Here is a 7,428-nt window from a genome sequence, read left to right as displayed (position 1 = left end):
TTCCCACTTGGGAGCACGTCGGCGCCCTTGAGAAAATGCCTTGGCGGTGAGGCCAAAGCCAGAGGGAGGGGGTACGTACGTGTTGGGCGTCGAAGCAGATGACCGCTGTAGCACCACACCATGCAGGTCTCTCCAGGCACAAGAAGGCCCAGAATGGAGTCTCCCAGGGAACAGCAGAATGAGTCCGCTCGAAAGCTGGCTTGCAGACGGCAGCGGTGAAGCGGGAGCACAGGGCAGGTGCATAGGAGTTGAAGACAAAGGTCCAGATGTTGTGACCACTGGCAAAGTGACATTTCCAATAGGTTCATTTACAAAGGGGCACAATCCTCCTCCAATCACCAACAAAAGACGGAGAGTCCTTACCAATCATTATATACTATGCAAGCCTAGCATGAGCGCTTCATTTGAGCAAATCAAAGCACACATTTTTTTCCAACATCCCTATTGGTCTCTTCCATTAGACTTTCCTTTCCCTTTCCTGGCTCTTTTCCTTGTGCACCCATTTCAAGAAACAATAAAGTGCACAACATTATAATACAAGCGAGCGAACTGCCACTTTCCCCTTCCTTCCCGACACACACACACACATGGCCTGTACATCCCAAACTCATTCAGAGTTTTAGAATAGGGGCCCCAATAGTTTGGGGCCCCAAAGAGCTTTGCGGGTGTTAGCATTGGCGCACGCAGGAGTGAAGAGTAGAGATGGCTGAGCGAGCCAGATCTTTTTAGTCGCTCTTCTAAAAGAGCGAGTGAGCCGTGGCTCAGTAAAAGTGAGCGGCGGTTCTTTTGGAGAGCCGGTCCAGTGAGCCGGAATGAGCTGGCCGAACCGTTGCGTCAGAGCCGGGTGCAATTTGCGCGCCATCTATTAGCAGTGTGAGAAAGCTGGTTGAGTGAACGGGTCGGCATGGCTCACTGAACGAGACAGAAGCAGCTCTCCAAAAGAGCCGGACGGCTCACTAAACGAGAGAGAAGCGGCTCTCCAAAAGAGTTGGTTCTTTTGGAGAGCGGCTTCTCTCTCATTCAGCGAGCCGTTCCGACCTGTTCACTCAGAGCCGGGTCTTCTGGCAAGGTGCGTATTGCTGGGCGAGTTGGTTGAGAGTCGGTTCTTTTGGAGAGCCGGTTCTCTCTCATTCAGTGAGCCGTGCCAACCCGTTCAGTCAGAGCCGGGTCTTCTGGCAAAGTGCGCATTGCTGGGCGAGTTGGTTGAGATACATTCCAAGCAAAAGAGCGCTCGCAGAGTGCTGTATATGTTGTCCTCGCTTTGTATTGCCATGCGGCGTTGTGTCTTCCTTGTCCGTTGTCTGCGAGCGCTGTTTTGCTCAGAACGTGTCTTCTGGCAAATCATTGGCAAAGGATGGCACCGTTCATTGACAGCTGTTGTTCGAGCGATGTCCCACGACTCCCACCGATCGTGAATCGTGAGGTGGTGCAACATTTCGAAGGTATTAGTAAAAATACCTATAACACGGTTATTCGACTAATGCACATATCATGTTTTTTAAAGCCAAATAACGAGACCCTATAGCAGAGCTTACAGCGTAACCTGTATTATGAAGTCAAATTATTTGGCTTTCATGAAAAAAAAAAAAACTATATATGTGTGGGATGTCGTGCCTGCCGAAGGACGAATCTCAACATAAAAACGTAACGATTCTTTATTCGACTATCGATGGCAGCGGATGGGCATACCAACGCTACGTTCGTCCCAGTAGCAGAAGGTAGAAAGAGGTCTTTCTCAGCCATGCAGCCTGCTTTTATAGCCACCGTCGGTGACGCATACCTCGGGTGACGTGGCAGTTGCGCTAGGTTTTATCGACCATGCAGTCCAGCGTGCAGCTGTGTTATGCTGGGCCAGATGATAAGAAGACGGAGGGTGCGCGGAAATATGTGCGGAGTGTGTCGCCACGTCACCCCCCCCCCCCCCCCCCCCCCCGCGGAGTGGAGAGCCGTCAGGGCTTGTAAAAATCTGGGCAGTGAACCCGACGTCCGCTGCGTGTAGTGACAGAAGCAGGCTGCGATGTCGGCGGTCGTGGATGGATGTCTGTGGATGCACTGGTATTCCCTGGTTCGGCAGAATCGGTGTAGGCCGGCTTCAGCCGGTCAATAGAGACGCGGAGTCTAGTTATTTGGCTTTCATGAAAAAAAACAAAAAACAAAACGATATATGCATTAGTAAAATAGCCGTGCAGTAAATTTAGGCATGGTCTTTTTCATTTCTTAAGATGGGAACAGGGCCTGTCCAGGCAGTGTTTGAAGATGGGGACAATTGACGAATGCAGATGATGAAGAGAGGAAATATATTTACATAAATGTACAAAGGCAAACTGAGTTAAAGAAGCAGAGTCACATAGACGGCTGAACTAACTGTAACTAAAAAAAAAGTAATTCTCACACAGAGAACACACACTGCAAGACCTTACTTATCGACCGACATGTTAAAGCCTAGGTACTTGCAGAATTACAAGCCACTGCATGGAGGCCGGCTTGTAATTCTGCAAATACCTAGGCTTTAACATGAGAATACTGACTTGTGACTTCTAATGCATTTGCATGTGTTCTTGTAAGGTTTACAAACAAAGAAGTTAGGGCGGCCGTATTTCGAGGCCCATTCTAAGCTTCGATAACCGATGAAGGTAGCCACAGACCCTGAAGTTTGCCGCAACCTCGAGCCCAGGGCTTAGCTAAAAGAAAAACAAACACATAACGAAAAAATTCCGAAGAACCTCTCCTTACGGGAGCCCTTGCCCTTATCGCGCGATGCTCTTTTCCTTCCCCGCCGCACCTGCGCGTCGCCTTTGAAGGATGATAAGTTTTTTTTTTCTCAGCTAACTGGCCGGACCACTAACCCACTGACTCGTTGCAGAAATGTCAGATGGTGGAGGCCCACGACGCCTCGGCGCCATCAAGAATGCCAGCAAAGGAAAGGGCCCTTCGCGGAACACGTGGCAGTTCGCATATTTCCGCAGAATAAGCGGCATGGAGATCCCCTGCCGTGGGAATGGAGCATTGAAACGAGCGGCGCACGTGCCCATTGTGTGTGCCACGCTTGCTTTCTTGGTGCACTGGTGGATGTGCGCACTTAAAAAAGCTAGGAACCTTGGGCCGTCACAGGGATGCTGTCAAGCGGACAGTGACTCCTACGCCTTTGTTAATGTTTGCGGGGAGACAACCGGGTGGGGAGCTCGGTGCTTTACAGGGAACTCTCCGCGTAGACTGGAAGCCCACAATGGCCTCGCGTTAAAAGAAAAAAAAAAAGAACATATTGATGAAGTGCACATGTTAACACATGTTATAGGTAATTTCACTATGTATTGAGAATATTTATCAATTACTTATTTACTTATTTTAAAAGTGCGAATTTCTAAATTGTAATTAACCTTTATTTTCTGATATTGGGGATAGAATGCTAATGATACTATACAAGAGACAGAATGCGATGTATTTCTCCGGAACAAAGCTTAATCGTCATTACAGGAGCTTTCTGTTCTTGTGGTACTTTAAAATCCACTTTGTCAAAATAAGAATAAAAACTAAATTTTATTTCAGCTTTATATTTTGCCGACCTTATCAGAAGTGAGATGACTCCTCTTTTCTGTACAAATTTGGCCAGCTTTAGAAAATATTCTTTCACAGGGTACACTTGTCGAGGGCATACAAAGCCATCTTAAAGCCAGTGCATACAAGTTCGGGTAGGTGAATTTTCTACTTTCCCATCACTTCAGTGGATCATTCTTACAGTTAAAGTACAGCTCGTTGAGGTATTATCTACCTCAACGACGGCCTGAGCTGTAGGGTCTTGGTTTCCTTGCAAGGAACTCAAACTCATCCCATACTGAGGAGGTCTGAACAGGTGTTGCGGGCTCATTGCTTGGTCCAGGCTGTGTACTTTGGATAGTCGCTTTTACTTTCAAAACAAGCGCTTTGTTAGTCACCATAAACTTTGCATCATCCCCAAAGCCTTGCGACTTAAACTGTGGGTCCAAAATTAGGGATTGAGAAATTAACTCGTTTGATTCTCTGTTTCCAAATAGCCGTGTCAGACCATCTACGAGTTCGTTTGCAAGCTTTGCAATAGCCTCAGGAGTGTCTCTATTAGTCTCAAGGTAATGTTTTACTTTTCTCGTCATTATTCTGGTCAAAACGGTCGTTTCAGACAATGACACATTTGCTTCAGCAGAAATTTGTTACATCATTAAATACTGACAACACCTGAATAGCATGGGCCCGTTTTGTCCATTCTTGTTCTTCTAACTGCTCTTTGTAACCAAGTAATGCCCGAGTTGAAACGAGTGGCTCTTTGTTTCCGAGTAACCTCTCTAGCATGTGAAAGGTGGAATTCCACCAAATGGGAACATCTTGCTTTAATGTAAGTTTATCTTTGTTCAATGAAGCTTGCATCTCGTGAAGTTTCGAGAGTGCTGAGCTGCTTTGCTTGAAGTACTGGTCTATGGACTTGGATTTTTCAAGTTTTGCCCCAATGGATGCCGAAATTGTAGCGGTGAAAATTAAATTTAAAGCATGCGCAAAACATCCCAGTTGTCGCAGATTTAATTCTGCGACAGCTGCTTTCATGTTAGCAGCATTGTCAGTGATAACTGCACAAATTTTATTTCTGATAGCAAACCTTTCGAGAGCTTCATTTATCCAGCCTGCTATATTGCGACTCGTGTGTCTGTAGGAAAATTCCGAGCATTCAATCAGACACGATCGTAAGCAAGTAGCCTGATCAATGTAATGAGCAGTGATGGCATAAAAGCTAGTATTATTAGTATTAGTCTATCCATCACACGTCAGGCAAACAGCTGGGGCATCGAGCAGGGCCAATTTAATTTTGTCTAGGAGTTCGCTATGAACCGCGGGCAGCAAACTATTTGTCAGTGTCTTGCGGCTCGGTAAGCTGCAATCTGGATTTTAAATATTAATGAATTGTCGAAATTCCTTATCTTCAACCAGTGAAAACGGATGGTACTCTTTGCAAATCATTTTCAGTAACTGAACATCCAAGTAACCTTTTTTTTTTCTGTGCTGACACAGGTCTAACTGCGTCGACATGTCGAGTCAATGATGACTGCAACAACTGGCCTTATGTAGGCCCAGGCATGCAGAACGGGGTTGATGAAGCCTTCAAAGTCAAAGCTGGCGACAGCAGACCACTTTCTGGTGCATCCGAATTGTCCGATAATTCGCTGTGGCTCCTTGAACGCGAAGAGCTTGGCAACGGCGCTGAGGAACGAGCAGCAGGGTCGTCAACGCTCTCGCCACTTGAGGAAGGTGATCGGGAGCGGCGGGGTTCAACTCGGCCAAAGGGCACTGCGATGTGCTTCTTTGTCAAATGCTGTCGAAGATTTCCAGTCGAGCCAGATGACATAGAGAGCACAATTTGACAGTACCTGCATTTCGCCTTGCCGTCTGGCAATTTTGCGAAGTGGTACCAAATTTTGCTGGTTATGCGATTTGATGACATCATTAATCTAGGAATGAAATAGAAAAGAAGAACGCCGCATTAAAAGTTACGAGTTGAAAAGGCGTATTTTAAAAAAAAATTGGGGGTCGCTTGAGCTTCGCGTTTAAGAGTGGAACGCGACAGCGTGTTGCAGCATTGCCGAGGAGTACGTGGAGCGCCATCGCCCGTTCCGTGCGACGCGTGGCTCGTTGGACAATTTAAGGAATGCACACCTGTCTCACATATCTCGGTGGGCATCCGAATCGGGCCGCAAGGGAAGGGAAACGAAATGAACTATTGCTTTTAAGGAAAGGAAATGACGCCTGTCACATTTCTCGCTGGAAACACGGATCGCGCCTGTGTGATCCGGGTGCTATTTGCGCTCACGCCTGCGCTATTTTCGCCCATGGCCAAAGATGCCGACGACACTGGCTTTTCTGCGACACGAGCTCCTTAACGCTGTCACGTTAAAAAGTCGCTGTCTCACCTGAAGGGCGAGGCATCGACTGCAATATCAAATTAGTGGACAGCTATATGGGTCATTCCACGCCAAACATCCTAGACGTTGCGCTTGACCATCTTCAATTTGTAAAAAAAAAAATAAAAATTCCTGGAACCTTATCCTAATGTGCGCAATCAAAGACGCAAATATTTCTGCCGAAAAAAATTTATTCGCGACACGAGGGCAGTTTGAAGATTCAGAAAAGGAGAGAAACCAGTATGAAAATTTACCATTTTTGCCGTTTTTTTTTAGTTTTAAACATCAAAGTGCTCTCGCAAAATTCGGAAATAGCAGTTTTGTTTTTCTGGAGACTGCGTACATCGAAATAAAAAAAAATACTAAACTTGCAAAAAGTGCGTTTTTAGCCAGAAACACTGGTTAATTTCACCCTGAGGTGGTCCAAGTAAAAATACCAGCAATACCATGGTACATAGAACAGTTTATTGTCTTTCATTCCTGAAATTTTTGTCGAGGAACGTTTTGTTTAAAGCGAGAAAAAAGAATGTTTGACGTTGAACTGTCGCGCCGCAAGTTGCGGCGTCTTTTAACGCCTATTCGCCGCAGAGCACGACACTGCGGCCAGACGAAATGTAGATATCTTCTTTAGCTCCAGCCCTAAAATGCCCGACACCGAGCGATGGCAAACTGCAGTCGTTCTCTGGCCTAAGTGTAGCGCCATGGCCAGGTGTGTTCTGCGGTGAAGAGGCGTTAACAGACAAGGCAACTTGCGGCACGAGAGCTGAACTTCAAACAAAAATTCTTTTCTCGCTTTAAGCGCAAATTACCTCGATAAAAATTTCACAAATGAAAGGAAATAAACTGTTCTCAGTAACCCGCTCTTTTCTCGCTTTCAACAAAAATTACTTCGACAAAAATTTCAGGAATGAAAGACAATAAATTGTTATATGTACTCCGTTATACCTTGTATTTTTACTTGGACAACAACACAAAGTTTATACAGCAAAAGAGACGATACAGAGGATTCCACAATCACTCATACGTGCACATACAAAGTGAATTACAAATCCAATGCAACTCGTGCAAAGTAACACTTGAGAGAGAAGAGAGATTACAATACAAAAAAATCTTTGCACCTAAAGTGCACTAACACAGAGAGAGACAAACAAAACACAATTTGTTCACCTGGCACTGCGACACTCCGACGACCTGAGGGACACGACGGGGCCTATCCGCAGGTTGGCGCACGTTGCCTCGCTGGTCCGTGGCCACTCCGTGTCCGTGGCTGGTTGAGTGGTGTTCGGGTTCTCCCGGGAGTCGAGCGGGCGCGCTTCTCAGAAGCTTAAACGGCGGCTCGGGCTGGCTGACAGCGGTTAAAGCCCCTTATTTAAAGGCGCTGTCCGCGTCTGTTCGTTCCTAACATACCGCCAAAAGAAAGGGCGGATGTGACATCCCGGACGTGAAAAAACAAAGAATGAATGTGGCTTACCGGACGTGACGTTTGGGTGAACCTGGTGAACTTAAC

At 46.4% G+C, this 7,428-nt stretch overlaps 1 protein-coding gene across 4 annotated transcripts in view; it reads right to left on the bottom strand.

Moving 5' to 3' along the window:
* LOC135908494 (zinc finger protein 84-like) overlaps nt 1–7,343 on the bottom strand; it is a 45,522-nt gene extending 38,179 nt beyond the window's left edge. For 2 of the 4 annotated variants that reach the window (XM_065440301.1, XM_065440299.1), the window contains exons 1-2: nt 7,089–7,343; nt 80–278 (exon numbers count right to left, since the gene is read on the bottom strand). The gene's annotated coding sequence lies outside the window, so the exon portion shown is untranslated. The remainder of the gene's footprint in view (nt 1–79; nt 279–7,088) is intronic. The other 2 variants (XM_065440303.1, XM_065440302.1) reach the window with 2 other exon arrangements.
* Nucleotides 7,344–7,428: the final 85 nt, after the last annotated feature.

The sequence above is a fragment of the Dermacentor albipictus genome, chromosome 3, assembly GCF_038994185.2.
Source record: "Dermacentor albipictus isolate Rhodes 1998 colony chromosome 3, USDA_Dalb.pri_finalv2, whole genome shotgun sequence".
Classification (NCBI taxonomy): domain Eukaryota; kingdom Metazoa; phylum Arthropoda; class Arachnida; order Ixodida; family Ixodidae; genus Dermacentor; species Dermacentor albipictus.
Note: the sequence above shows the minus strand (reverse complement) of the source record. Positions and strands in the feature narration are given on the sequence as shown.